This window comes from Bombyx mori, chromosome 10 (assembly GCF_030269925.1).
Source record: "Bombyx mori chromosome 10, ASM3026992v2".
Lineage (NCBI taxonomy): Eukaryota > Metazoa > Arthropoda > Insecta > Lepidoptera > Bombycidae > Bombyx > Bombyx mori.
The window spans coordinates 7,396,539-7,412,359 of record NC_085116.1 but is presented as its reverse complement, the minus strand read 5'-3'; the positions used below and the strand labels follow the sequence as shown (position 1 = coordinate 7,412,359).

The window sequence follows — 15,821 nt, the reverse complement described above, 5'->3', positions numbered from 1 at the left end:
AATTACGTATTCCGTTTATAAATTACGTTCATGTTAAAACATACCACCGCATGAACAATTAAAAACATAATTTTAAAAGGAAACACACCTAAAACTCATTTACGCATCAACAATTTGTATACCATTAGTCACTAGTACATGTGTCAACTTTGTTTCATTCTCAATCCAATTAAGGGTATACAAAAATATTCTTGGCACTCACCAGCACAAGAATTCGAATACTCAATGCATTCATGATGGGCTGTTTCCAAGTCTTCGACCAATAAAGAAGTGCATAGAAGATAAAAAACGAGCGGTTCTGATTTCACTTCTATTTCTCTTTTATTTGATCCCTCGTTCATCTAAGTTGTTCGTTCAGTCTTCTGTCTATTGCCATCCTTCAGACATCAGCTACTCTGGAAGTATTACGACTGAATCGAGAAGTAAAATCATCGAGATTTTCTACTTACTACTAGCATACTGGTAGGACGGGTTGATATAGCGCAATTAATCATCATGATTTTGATTTATAATAAATACTTTCCAATAAAAATCTTGTTGTACTTATGTTGTACTTAACATTTATTGACCGGTTCTACTCTCAATTATCATTTTCATTACTTGTCTACAATGCAAGAAAACAAATATTTTTATCGTGTTAACCTAGTATAGAACCACCCCATCTCTTCCCCTGGGTATAAAAGACGACTAAGGGCTTCCAATCAGTATATAGCAGCAATTTCTGTGTATCTTTCCAAGGTAAGGCGATCACCAACCGGCATTTACTAATGCAAAACCGTAAGGCCTCACGGCTAGACGGCTAGACTCATGGTAGACATTATGACTTCACTTTATTGTGTTAAGTTGGATGACGATATTTTGCGTTATGTCTATCAGCTTCAGTAACCACATAACACAAAGAGTTCTAAAAACCAATATTTCTATAAACACAGTATGAAACTTTTGAACTTATCTTTTCCTGATTGCCGTTGGCCAGACAGTTTACTTATAACAATCAGTAACAATACTATTGAAAATTGGAATTTAGAACTAATAAAGCAACGTTAATTCAGCACGTAACCTTGACTAAAGGATTGGATGTTCCAGACGCATTAGTCACAGGTGGATTTGTGAACTTTGTGTTTGGAGCTACCTCAATTTATCCATCTAGAGCCCGTAATAGCGGCACGTAACATTAACAGATTACGTGCAAAAATCTTCTAGTATTCATGGAACTTTACTCTAATGCCTTTTGTTAGTGCTACAAACATCAAGGATAAGTTTCGAATGTTTTACGTACCTACTTAACTTACATAAATCGTCTTTCTGATTTGAAATGTAATAATACTTCCATTTTGTTTACACCTATTATGGATGTACTATGCATAAACTATTCACTGCATCATAACCGTTCTTCGTTATTGAAATAACTAGCCAAATATTTCACAAGTGACTGTTGTTTACAGTCGATTTAGTATTTACTTTGTTTGTTCTGTTACGTCAGCCTGTTCAATGAAACAATACAAATGGTATTTCCAAAACATTTAATTATATGGTAATGAAATCTCAGAGTTGTAGAAGGGCTACGAAATATTATGTAAATGTTACATCCGGTGAAGCGGATAAGAATAATATTGAATGTCCAGAAGGTTACCTCTAAAAATATTTTCTCGGAAAAAATCTTCATAATGTACGAAAGCTCTGAAAACTCCTGCTGAACTTTCAAAACTTCAGAAAGCCACTTTGAAGATGTTTAGTTTGTAATGTTATTAATTTCTCTGACAGCCTCCAGGTTCGAGTTTAACCAAAACTGACAAGCCTCCCAGCAATACAACTAATCAAAATTTCTTTGAAAGAAAACGATATATTATTTTTACAAAACTGATTAAAATACTACGATTTAATTTTTAATCCATGCCTATTCTGTCTCTTTTCCAGGTAGCTTCGCTCTCTAAGCTCGTAGCTGAATTTTAGCAACATATTTTTATTTTAATTAAGAATGTAATCTTAGATTAATGAATAAGATTAATTTATTCTTAGCAATCGTTAATTGCTTAGTTACATGATTGTTGATGATTTACTTAATATTTGCGTCTTTGAGCCACGACGCAAACATTAAACCTGTAAATCTACCTATTTTCATCCATCAAAGTTTTCGAAAGAAATTTCAATTATTGTGTACATACATATTACGTAGGGTCCAATTTTATGTTTAAAATAAAATGAATATTTGTAATCAATGTTTTGTATCCGTAAATGTTTTCATAGTTAACTAAAGGTAGCTTTAACGAATTTAAATAGATGTCTAAAATTAAATTTGTATTCATTCTTAAATATAAAACCATGTATTTTTAATAGTATTATGTGCCTATTATAATAATTGTAAATATGTCACGTCTAAAGTTTAATAGTTTTATTATTTCAACATTATTAAACGTATCTAGTTATGGTAACGATAATAAAAACGAACATTGTAATTTATATAACTTCAGCATGATTTGTGTCGTAAATAAATGATAATTGAAAAATATCCATATATTTTTCCGTTCCTTCCAGAATTAGAAATTCCTGTTTCAAAGTAACATCGCCACACGTTGTAAAGTGCCTATCACAGTAGTAGTAGTAGTTAACAGAACTAGCATTCAATTCTATCTTCAAACATCTCAGGTGGCATTTATTCCATCAACGTAAATAAAAGAACAACTCTTAGCTTTTAGTCAAGTAAACGATCTACTTTCATTTTATTATTCAAATGACCAGCGAAAATAGTTTAGAAATTATCGAACATAATTATCTTATTAGTCATTTATATTCTGTTCTACTACCTTTTGACAGCACATAGATAACAGTCGCTTTTTTATTTTTGTTCTTGTTTTTTGCGTTCACACGTCGTTATTACAATATACTTTAAGGTCATATTAGGATAGTATATATCATGGGTTCTGCTCACTCATACATTAAAAACTGGATGCTCATTGAACGCAGAGGTGGATATTTCTATAATAGCTTTTTTTGCTGCAATCGTGTGTTGCGATGTAAAAAATTGGTATTAAAATATTATTGAGTATTCCAGCTCTGATGCCAAGATGTACGGACGGTAGCATTGACATTGTTTTGCAGACTAGTGCTCGCTCAATATCCGAAATTCAAGTATCGTCGATACAAATTCAAAACCTAAAATTCAATTTATGTCTATTTTTTTCTCTTTTAGTATTTAATTGAGATTATGAAAAAAAAAACTACTTCCGAAAATGTTATTGATAATATTAAATATAGATAAAAAACAACAGTCTATCAATATATTTTCCAGCCCACAGACGTCCACTACTAGACATTAGCGTCCCCTAAGCCTCGCCACAAACAACAGTGACCACACAAACAGAGGGTAAAATTGTGCCTGTTTTGGTTTTGCTTAATGTTAAAGTCATCAGTGAACTAACATGATTTAAGAAGGACATGGAATTTGAATCACAGTATAGTCGCATGACTCGATGCCTACATATGAACCAGCCACCTTTTTTTTTATTGCCCTTGTAGGCAGACGATCATACGGCCCACCTGATGGTGAGTGGTTACCGTCGCCCATGGACTTCAGCAATGCCAGGGGCAGAGCCAAGCCGCTGCCTACCGCTTAATACTCTCCACAAGCCTCGTTTGAAGAAGGACATGTCATAGTGCTCGGAAAATACCGTGGAGGGGAGCTCATTCCATAGCCGGATGGTACGTGGCAAAAAAGACCTCTGGAAACGCACTGTGGATGACCGCAGTGGCTCCAGGTAGTATGGATGAAATCTACTCCGGTGGCGGGCGGTGCGATGGTAAAAACGAGATGCCGGTATCTTCTCGAACAATTCCTCAGAGCACCTTACTATGCATGGTTCTTAATTGCACACCATGTTTAGCAGAAAACACCCGGTCAGTTTTTCATGTTTAAAATCATGTTATATACTCATATGTTACAAAACGTACGCTAATTTAAACGGCAATGGAACGAAAGGGTTGATTGTGTTCGGACACACCTATTCGTTTTTAATTTATGTCACGAAACGTACGAATGTTGTTAGCATAATTTCAACGAGTGAAACCGCTCCCATTCATTTTCATAATACGTAACTTGACTACATGACATTTACATTGTTTTCGTCTTTGAGTTTTTATTTATTTATTTATTGGGTTTAATTGGCTGACAATGTTAAGCTGCAATAAGCAACTGGACACTAATATCAAAACAAAGTTAGCGATATAAATGCTATTTTTCCGCGAATAAAGTATGTTTACTTTTACTGTAAAGTAATACAGTAAAAATAAACGTAAGCCGTAATTTATGGCTTACCTTTACTTAAAAGTACGGCTTACGTTCGTCGTCGTCGTTAGTCGTATTCGAAATGCCGGAAATATTATAATAGTAAAATGGCAATTAAAAACGAGTCATTTTGAGTATAGTCATACTAGCCATACGAGTCATACTAGTCAACGAGTCATACGAGCCGTAATATTATGGCTTACCTTTACTTTTAAGTACGTTACTGGACACTAACTGGACACTAATAACAAAACAAACTTAGCGATATAAATGCTATTTTACCGCGAATAAAGTATGTTTACTTTTACTGTAAAGTAATACAGTAAAAATAAACGTAAGCCGTAATTTATGGCTTACCTTTACTTAAAAGTACGGCTTACGTTCGTCGTCGTCGTTAGTCGTATTCGAAATACCGGAAATGTTTTAATAGTAAAATGGCAATTAAAAACGAGTCATTTTGAGTATAGTCATACGAGCCACACGAGTCATACGAGCCACACGAGTCATACGAGCCATACGTCATACGAGCCATACGAGTCATACGAAATTGCCATTTTACTATTATAATATTTCCGGCATTTCGAATACGACTCACGAAAACAGTAAAAGTAAACGTAAGCCGTAATTTATGGCTTACCTTTACTTAAAACTACTTTACTTTACTTACATTTCGATAAAGCGGCACGACACGAGAACCCTCTCATCGTGGCCGCCTACATAGCCGACCCTGTGGACCAAATGGTAAACAGTTGACGTCGCCCACAACAGGGATCGGGTCTTCCCGATCCACTAACGGTGCTTTTAGGTACCCCAAGCACCGGTCATCGTTCTCGTCGAACCCGTCGCTTGCGACGAAGGGCTTGCCTAATAAATTAACCCACAGAAACAGCCCACTGAGTTTCTCGCCGGATCTTCTGAGTGGGTCGCGTTTCCGATCCGTTGGTAGATTCTGCGAAGAACGGCACTTCTCTCTCTTCATGTTAGCAGCATCGTCAGGTTTGAGCCCAGTGAGCTCAGCCTATTAGCTCACCTACTAGCCCGGCGACACTGTCATGGTCTCTCAGCAGACCATCAGCTTAGGTAAAAAAAAAACAAAAAAAAAACTAGACGTAAAGCCGTAAACGTGGTTTTAAATTAAACTAAAACTTGTTAAAAATGGATCTCTTAAAAGAAAGATCCTTCAATATTATCACTAAATAAATCTTAATAATACTAAAATGTGACATGGTAAACATGGATAGCAACACAAAATGTCTTGTGTGGTTAATTGTTGGTGTATCTATGAGTAGTTCGTTCGTTCATTTTGGCCTATTAGGACTTTTATGATATCGCACATATCAAGTTAAGTACAGCAATTTTTTTACGCGGCTATGTAATTTTTTAACGTCCCCGGTTTTAATCTATGAATAAAAGGGACATATTACTGTAACATATCTTGAAATAGCACCTGTACAGATTTTTTAATCAAATCCTAGGCGGCATAACGTAAAAGTGAAAATGTTGAATTGTTTATGAGATCAATATTTTCAATAAATTTCTCCACTATAAATTCTATCCTATTCTATATGTCTGTTTTATCTTAAATTACTAGCGACACATTTATTATTTTTTTAGACACAGAGTTTCGCATTACAGAAATGCCAAACGTCGCCCAAAAGCATATCCAAAGTTCCATTTATAGTCGAATACTCGTTAAAATACTAATAAAATAAGTGATATTAGTTCGCTCACGCACATGGTGCAAAGATCTCAAAGGGTTACGGTGAAACCTTTCAGGTGAAAAATAATATTGTAATGACAAAGCTTCTGAAGGTAATAGAGAGCCGAACAGATTTGTACGTATAAGCAATTTACTGCGGGTCTCACAATAGATTTTCGATAATACGGTGATCGCAGTAGGTGCTTGGATTGTAAATCACAAAGCCAAATAATAATAGTACAATCATTTATTTGATAATAACTGGTGTATACCGTCAGCTGTACGGCCTTCGAAAGCTAAACCAGACCGATTGACAAAATAATTATTTTCGAAAGAAGATGAAGATTAAAAAACTTCGAAATTTATATATTTGTGTCGAGACGACGTTATAACCGTGCTCGGTCGGTATAATCATCAACTCATTCTGCAATGAAACTTGTTCCGGTTTTAACATTTTTCAATAGTATGTGTGTCAAATCAGCTGAGAGTTCGACCTCAAGGCACAAATTGAGCGGTCTGATTCATGTCACGATGTATATGAGCTTTGAGAGCCGCTGCTCCGCACCCGCAAGCTTGTCTGCTTGTTTCTCCAATGAAAGTGTAATTTTTTTTTATTGCTTAGATTGATGGACGAGCTCACAGCCCACCTGATGTTAAGTGGTTACTGGAGCCCATAGACATCTACAACACAAATGCGCCACCCATATTGAGATATAAGTTCTTAGGTCTCAGTATAATTACAACGGCTGCTCCACCCTTCAAGCCGAAACACATTACTGCTTCACGGCGGAAATAGGCGGGGTGGTGGTACCTACCCGTGTGGACTCCCAAGAGTTCCTACCACCAGTGATTACGCAAATTATAATTTTGCGGGTTTGATTTTTATTACACGATGTTATTCCTTCACCGTGGAAGACAATCGTGAACATTTGTTGAGTACCTACGTATTTCATTAGAAAAATTGGTACCCGCCTGCGGGATTCGAATACCGTTGCATCGCTAAATATGAATGCACCGGACGTTTTATCCTTTAGGCCAAGACGACATAAACTATTTGTGGCAAATCCATAGATTTTTAAGGGAAAGCAAATATCCAGTAATGGATAAAAATGGACGATTTATTTATATGGATGTTACTACTGCTTGTTTTTTTTTCTTACGATTTAATTTCGAGCAAAACCATCGTGATATAAAACGTTTTACAAATGAAACAATCAATGCATCAGCTTAATTAAATACTAATAGAGGTCCCGCAGTAGTCGAAATTCGACTATAATTAATTGGAATTGTAAGTCTGTACACTATTATGGTTGTATTTTATACTTCTATAATCACAAATTTCGCCAAAACTACACTATAAAAAATATTAACAAAGACAAACCATATTTGACATATTTGACAACAAACCATTATTCTTAATTTGACAACAGACGTCAAGAACAAAAGTTTGACAACAAATAGTATGCATGCGTGTGTGCGTCAAATAAATGGTGTGTAGTGTGTGTAATGTTTTCTTTATTGATTTAATGTATTTTCATGCATTATTTTAAAAAAATATTAGCATTGTGCACTTCTTCTCTATATTCTCTATAAGTGTGGAAAATTTCATACTCCTCCGTCCGCGCAATTTTCGTAAAAAGAGATACAAAGTTTTTGCTTCACGTATTAATATGCTTTTAGCAATTGGCTATTTTAGAATAATCCAAAAAGCGAAAACTACAGCGGTGCTATTTCAAAAGAGAAACTAAGAAAAAAAAACTATTTCGATAGTCTTGTAGTTCAAAAGGGTTGTGTATATCGTACTTGCTGACTGGCCATAATTAATGCTATTCATTGGTTTTTAGAATTTTAATGTTAAGAATGTTATTCTTCTTGCACAAATGATCACTTTAATTTCAATTTACGGATTCACTGACTGAGAATTCACTCATTGAAACCTTTCATTAAACGCAGACCTGCACTTTAAAAAAGGAGTTTTTTGATTCATATTGTTGTTTCATCAGAATCTGATTTTAATATTAATACAGCGTTTTCAGCACGAATGAATAACACGTCCTTGTTTTTCGTTAGCTGCGACGTGTCAAAACAAAGCCAAAATGTTTTGATACAATACCTTACAAATGAGATACGTAATGAAGTTTAATACGCGTTGTCTGAGCACATGGGGGAACATGTAATTGCTTTTATGGTATGAATTATATAGCTAGCTAATAATAACTAATGTGTCTCTAGATTTATATGTCAATGGATTGAAATACAATGTATATGCGCCAGCGTTAATATTAGATCTTACACCATTAACTCGCATTCGTGTTTTCAATGCATCAAAAAAATTATGCACAAAGAAAAATTGACTCGAAATATGAAACCTACAATAAAAATGTAGCGAGTGGCAGTTGCGTCAAATGTAAAATTAATTGTGATCTTATGTAGTAGATGTCCATGGGCTCCAGTAACCACTTAACACCAGGTGGGCTGTGAGCTCGTCCACCTACCTAATCAATAAATAAATAAAAACGTATAAAGAGCAACTCAACGTTTATTCTCAACGCTTCAAACTACAATTTGTTAATAAATAGATTAAAACAAGTAAAGCTTAATAAACGATAGTCGACAGTGACATCATAGTGCAAACAAATAAAATATTTTAACATCGTTCGTCGTAACACCGATATTTTACGAACGGAAAAACTTTAGAAGTAATACCGCTACGTCAGCTTTTCCACGTATCAAGCTATATTTGACATACTATAATGGTTTTCACCACGACACTGTTTACTTTAAGACTAATTTAGATGGTCTGATGTGGATAATGTTCTCATAAATCACAGATCGTGCTCGCAACACAAAGTACTAGATTAATAGCATTAATCCAACATATCTAGTATATGTATATGGTTAAAAAAATCCGCTACAAATTGATTTAATACCATGATTTTAAATCAATTTTAGTAGTTCTCAGTGGTGTAGTCATACTTTCATGTATTTTAAACAAGTACAGAACATCTGACTTTACTATTTTATGGACTTATGGAATATTCTATGTAAAATTCTCTGACATCGTCTAAATTTTGTTAATCTTTTTTTTTATTACTTAGATGGATGGTAGAGCTCACCGCCCTCCTGATATTAAGTTGTTATAGGAGCCGATGTATATGTATGATATACAACATGAATGCCGTCATCTGCTTTAAAACATGAGCTCTTAGTCTCCGTTTTATAGTCCAATAGATGCCCCACACTTGAACCAAAAGGCATTACTGCCTCATGGCACAAAAATGCAGAGTGTTGAAACGTCCCCGTTCGGGCTTACAAGAAACCCTTTTTTTTAACGCTGGGGAATTCATTTACGGATACCCGGTCGAGGGGGTGACAGACCGAGTTATGTCGAACTCCGGCGCCTCTAGAGAAGAAGATGGAGAAGAGGAAGACCCCGGTTTTCCCTTTTCCTCCTCCTGCCGAGAGACTACGCCTTGAAAAAGGCGCACGAGGCGCTGCATGGCGTCAGCCACGCAAGAGCTACCCCGCAGAACCGACTACCGACTAAATCTCATCGAGCCCCACCACTCCGACTCCACGAAACCCACGGTACCGCAGAGTGCGTACCGAAGGTTCGCCTTACAAGAAACCCTACCATTAGTAAAGTTATCTATATTTAAGTATAACACTCCTCAAAAATTCTCTTACCATACACACACACTGTAAGGCGAAAGGCATGAATGAGGCATTCACTTATTCTTATGATTAAGATTTCTTATCTTGAATTGGAAAAAACATAAATATCTATGTAAGTGTAGAGTTAAATGACATTGATAACATGACATGATTAATAAATTAGTTGATTTACTATATTAATATTAAAAAAGACAGAAATCAACAGAGATTTAAAAAATATACCAAAAAAACAGGACGTTTTCTGATTGAATTAGAGAACACAATGGAGTTATTTGAAATGTGTTTACTGAATCCTTCGATCAAAAATGCTATTGCACACAATATCTCTTATAATGTTGCGTAACATTTAATGGTTAGAAAAGTTTTCAATTTGTTTGTTTTGTTCGCTGTCCGGATATCGTATCTCAGTTTGTGTTATTGAAATAGATAAATCTTGGTTAAAAGATGGAAAAGTACTAAGTTTTAAAACTACATTAAAAATGTTCACAAAATTACACATCACATTAAACATTAAAAAATCACATTAAAAATCTATTGCCATCATATACGATGAACTAAAATTTACAAAAAAAAAATTCTAAATAACATCGATAATTATCTTAATTTTTTCACTTTTATGTAGTCATTTAAAAAAGGCAAGGCTTCTTTACATTTGCACTTGCTTTTTGTCCACATCCGCGTGAATCAAAATTTTCCTCATCGCACACACAGTATGAAGATAGTCGCAAAAAAAATACATTTCTCTTTTCATGTAAATTTATATTACATCATTCACATTACTGAATTTTTATGAAAAACAAATTTATATTGTTTTCATTATTACATTTAAAACACATTGGGTGGATGTATTCCTATCTATCTACTGTTGAGTGGTTTCCAAAGCCCATAGAAAAACACAAAACGTGAATACCGCTACGATCTATGAGATGGAAAACCCATTTGTGTTGTAATATCCCATCCTACCTCTTTAATTGGAACACATAAACGCTTTGCAACAGTAACTGGCTTGACGGTTGAAAAGGGTGAATCTTGAAACTTCAAATACTGATACAAAATAGACGGGGTAGTTTGATAATGGCAAACCAAATAACTAATAGCCAAAAACACGAAGATTCGTAATTTATTAACAGGTACGTAAATCGCTGTACAAAAAGGCATTCTGGTTTAATGATTAAACACGTTGTATTTCCGAAGTCGATTACTTGTAAAAGTAAATAGAAAAAGACCTAGTAAATGAACTTTTCCGTACGCATCATAAAAATAAAAATATAGGCGCAGTTATCTGTTACGGTTTTTTTGCAGTTATATATCAGTAAAAATTATGGTTCATAATTTCAATTTATATAAAATCATCGTATGCAACAAATACGGATAAAAAAAATCATTTGAAATTACAACTTTTATCTTGCTTTGTTTACTAGAGCGATTAATCTAAAATTTGGTACATAGCTTCAGTTCTGATGTCAATAGAATTATGTGTAATCTATATAATTTTAAATCCAATATGACCGCCGCTGCAAAGTAGTGCATTACGGTATATTTATTCAACTCCATCAATTGATATATCAAACGCTTAATGCAAAACCTTTACCACTAAATATGGTATATAATGCAAAACTTCCGAATCTAAAATGGCCGCCACCACAAAATGGCGAATTTGACTTTTCTTTCCCTTGTACCTTGTCTGTAGGTAAAAATTCTATCTCTGATGGCCACAAAAAGGCGGATCGTAGAGTTTAGACATTCAATTTACAGAACTTGAAATATTCCCTCTACCCGATGATATGTAGGCGAAGTAAAATGTCCCTTAGAAATAAGGTGACACTCTACAAAACTTGCATACGCCCCGTCATGACCTATGCAAGTGTAGTGTTCGCTCACGCGGCCCGCATACACTTAAAATCCTTTCAAATTATTCAATCCCGTTTTTGCAGGATAGCCGTCGGAGCCCCGTGGTTCGTCAGGAACGTCGACCTCCATGACGACCTGGACTTAGAGTCCATCAGTAAGTATCTTCAGTCGGCGTCCATGCGCCACTTCGATAAAGCGGCACGACACGAGAACCCTCTCATCGTGGCCGCCGGTAACTACATTCCCGATCCTGCGGACAGAATGGAAAGCAGTCGACGTCGCCCTAAACACGTCATCTCGGATCCTCCTGATCCACTAACGGTGCTTTTAGGTACTTCAAGCACCGGTCACCGTTCTCGTCGAACCCGTCGCTTGCGACGAAGGGCTCGACGAGTAAATTAACTCTCAGACACAGCCCACTGAGTTTCTCGCCGGATCTTCTCAGTGGGTCGCGTTTCCGATCCGGTGGTAGATTCTGCGAAGCACGACTCTTGCTAGGGTTCGTGTTAGCAACATCGTCAGGTTTGAGCCCCGTGAGCTCACCTACTAAAGTTAGGGTTACGCTGAAATAGCCGCTAGGGCTATCAGCTTAGGTAGGAAAAAAAAAAAAAAAAAAAAAAAAAAAAAATAAATATTTGTTGGAGCAAAAGCTACGTTACGGTCCAATATTGACGTTTCAAAGGGATCGGTAAACGATGATATCGGCTACACCACTGAAATTGTTTGGCCTCAGTTTCGTCGAACCCAAATGTACGAAACATATGTACTGCCAGTTCGGATCTACTTTGAAAGAGACGGCACATACCCTAGAGCCATACAGTTTCCATGAAAGTTCAATTATGGGTCGGCTCAAAAGAGGATGTTTCCCTTAATTTTGCGTTAAATTTGCATTGTTCACATAATCCAAAACAGCACTGTAGATCACAACGCGAACTGTTTGAGGAGGAATAAGCTCACGTGCTCAAAAAATATTTAGGAGAGTTAGATTGTAACATTTTGTGTTAATTAGATAAACTATTGTGCTTTAATAATTGATAAGATGCATACTTTAGAAACCAAATTTAAAAGTAAAGTTTAATAATAAAGTAATAAATAGACTAAAATTACAGAACAGGACTCACTGAACAAAATACTTACAAAATTAACTGGTGGCAAAATAATGTGATAAAATTCTTTGAAAATAATTTATAATTTATCTTTTAGCTTCACAGAACCATCTAAACGACGAACGTGTAAGCAGTAACATAATAGTTACTTAAGTAGACCGTACTTGACAACGTCTAATTCAATGTTACGGTTTAAATGTCAATGATCCTTTGTGATTTGTAACGTAATAAATGTTGTTAAGTCTCATATCAGATTTTTTCGCAATATTAAAAGCGCTTTCCCAAAAAATAATAGCGTAATAAAATGAAATGAAACGTGATCGAATTGATAATGATTTGTGCCTGTTTTCTGCTACCTTAAAATATAAATCGGCAATCTGTCGACGGTGGTGACCGCAATAAAGATACGGGTGACCTATTTAATACAAAAATATCGCAATGACCACTGAATTCCTAAAAGCACAAGGAATTCAGTAAAATAACAATTTCTAGAAAATTAAGCTTATATAAGTCGAAAGTTTAAATAAAAGTCTTAATATAATTAAAAGAATTATTAATAATATATTTAATGGTGGGAAATAGTATGTGATGTAGTAGAAGAAGTCATACTTACGTAGGTATAGATAGGTACGACGATCCGAACTACTTCTGCTGCGGAGACTTTATGCGTTCCAGTTTTAAGTGTGGAACAGCTGCTATGCAACACAATCAAAACTTCAACCTCATGTCTCAAGGTAGATGGCACTCAACTTAAAAAAGTTCGTTTCTAACCGCAAAACGCAAAACATTTTGTTCCGGGAAACATTTTGATTTTTTTGTTCCAAAAAAACGAATTATCGTAACAATGCTTATCTCTGAAAACCCATGTCCAAGTTAAGTCATCAATTTTAGCTCTAGATAAGCGGCGGCCGAACCCTTCAAATTCATTTTAGATCGTAACCCTGGAGAATTTGTTTAACTTTCACCACAACGCCACCGATGAATGCACAGCTTCCTGTTCCAATTCATTAATTTACATATCAAATGGAAATTAAAAAAGTTTTTATTACTATTGAAGACAAATGGCCCATACATTATACTCTGGTATATCAAATAGGTGATTTACAGTAGTAAAGACATCCGTTGAGATCCGATATCTCCTAACTTCTAAGACTAAAAACTACTTATATAAGTATATAACAGCACTGAGTTCCTTCGTGTTTCAAAAAGAAACAAGAAGATAAGATAAGTAGCTAGGTAAAATGGGTTGCGGATAACCGAGTTCAATGAGCCGCTATGAGCAAGTTAGAAAACTTCTACAAGTATATTCAGCAATGTACGTCTTAGCATACAAATAATATGACGATGATGTTTATGCTAATTTTTATACTACAGATAAAGCAATAACTGGTCATTGAATTGACAGTAGCTACCATTGGTACGAGAAAGTAAGGAGAAAAACCAAACCCTGTCTATCTACTTATGCAATGATTTTTAAATCTTTGCGAACGAAGTGAATAAAACTATGTTATAGGCTATAAATTAAGTATTCGTAGTTATTATATAGCGACGGCTAATTTACTATAAACTATATCTATATCTATAGTATATCTATATCTATAGTATATCTATATCTATAGTATATCTATATCTATAGTATATCTATATCTTGGTATCATCCGTAAGGCTTTTAGCGCCGTTATAGTTGTCTTTCAGAATAAGCTAATTAGGTAATAAAAATTGGTTACGGTTTACGATTATGTTTACCATGCACTCAAATTTGTGAAAGATAAAATGTCAGTTGCGCTTGTATTTTCACGTTTGGATAAGCTGCACGCCAAAAAGATATAAATAGCTTTGCCATAATCGCAAATTATTTTCTGGTGCTACAGAAAAATTTCCTTCCTTGATTTTTTTTAAAATAACTACTACTCAATTGCCGTAAACTAAAATAATATCACTATCTGGAAAATCTTAAAAAAATTATATTGCTGTTGTAATTATTAATCAGACCTATGAATAAAGTAAGTAAGTATGTATTTTATATTATAATATAGTATGCCGTTCCTTCAGCTCTGTCGAACCATATTATGTGTGACGATACTATGAAGAAAAATTCTGCAAAAATGTTGTGCGTTAAAGTTCACCTCTGAAATTCAATTTACATAACGAGCATGCCGTTTTGAAAAAATACGACCTACATCTACATAAATGGATTCTGAACACAGTACTGCGGGTAACACACGCGGGTAATTATCAACGAAAACGTATAGTCATGTTTAAACTAGGCTAACGTTGTGTTACAACAAAACGACCCAATTCAACGAAATAAATTGAATCAACGTTTTAAAATGATGAAAACAGAAGAGTATTAAACAGAACTAGTGGTCCCGCAGTAGTCGAAATTCGACTATAATTAATTGGAATTGTAAGTTTGTACACTATTATGATTGTATTTTATACTTATAAAAAATATTAACAAACACAAACAATATTTAATCTATTCTCAATTTGACAACAGACGTCAAGAACAAAAGTTTGACAATAAATAGTATGCATGCGTGTGTGCGTCAAATACAGTCATGGTATGTAGTGTGTGTAATGTTTTCTTTATTGATTTAATGTATCTTTTATGCATTATTTTAAAAAAACATTAGCATTGTGCACTTCTTCTCTATATTCTCTACTAGCGACCCGCCCTCGCTTCGCTTCGGAAACATTAAAACAAACATGAAACCAAAAAAAAAAAAAATTTAAAAAAAGTAGCCTATGTTCATCAGGGACAATGTCGGCTTCTAATGGAAAAAGAATTTTTCAAATCGGTCCAGTAGTTTCGGAGCCTATTCGAAACAAACAAACAAACAAACAAATCTTTCCTCTTTATAATATTAGTATAGAAGTATAGATATAGATAAGTGTGGAAAATTTCATACTCCTCCGTCCGCGCAATTTTCGTAAAAAGGGATACAAAGTTTTTGCTTCACGTATTAATATATAGATAGCATTTTTATTTAAATTGATTGTCGCATACTTGAACGAAATATTTTTTCTTATACAAAACAGTACTATCAATATTTTGCTTTGCCTTTACAGACAATATTATAAGAGCTGAAACGGGAGTAAACAACGGTATACTAGTTTGTAAATTGTTTTCCAATACATAATGCTAATACACGAGAGCGCCCAAGTTTGAAGCGTGTGCATAGTTATTCAAACAAACAGATACTAT

At 34.8% G+C, this 15,821-nt stretch overlaps 1 protein-coding gene across 4 annotated transcripts in view; it reads left to right on the top strand.

Annotated features, from left to right (window-relative positions):
* NGR-A13 (neuropeptide receptor A13) overlaps positions 1-2,507 on the top strand; it is a 40,650-nt gene extending 38,143 nt beyond the window's left edge. For 3 of the 4 annotated variants that reach the window (XR_005245077.2, XR_005245073.2, XM_012693910.4), the window contains one exon: positions 1,918-2,507. The gene's annotated coding sequence lies outside the window, so the exon portion shown is untranslated. 4 annotated transcript variants of the gene reach the window in all.
* The last annotated feature ends 13,314 nt before the right edge of the window (positions 2,508-15,821 follow it).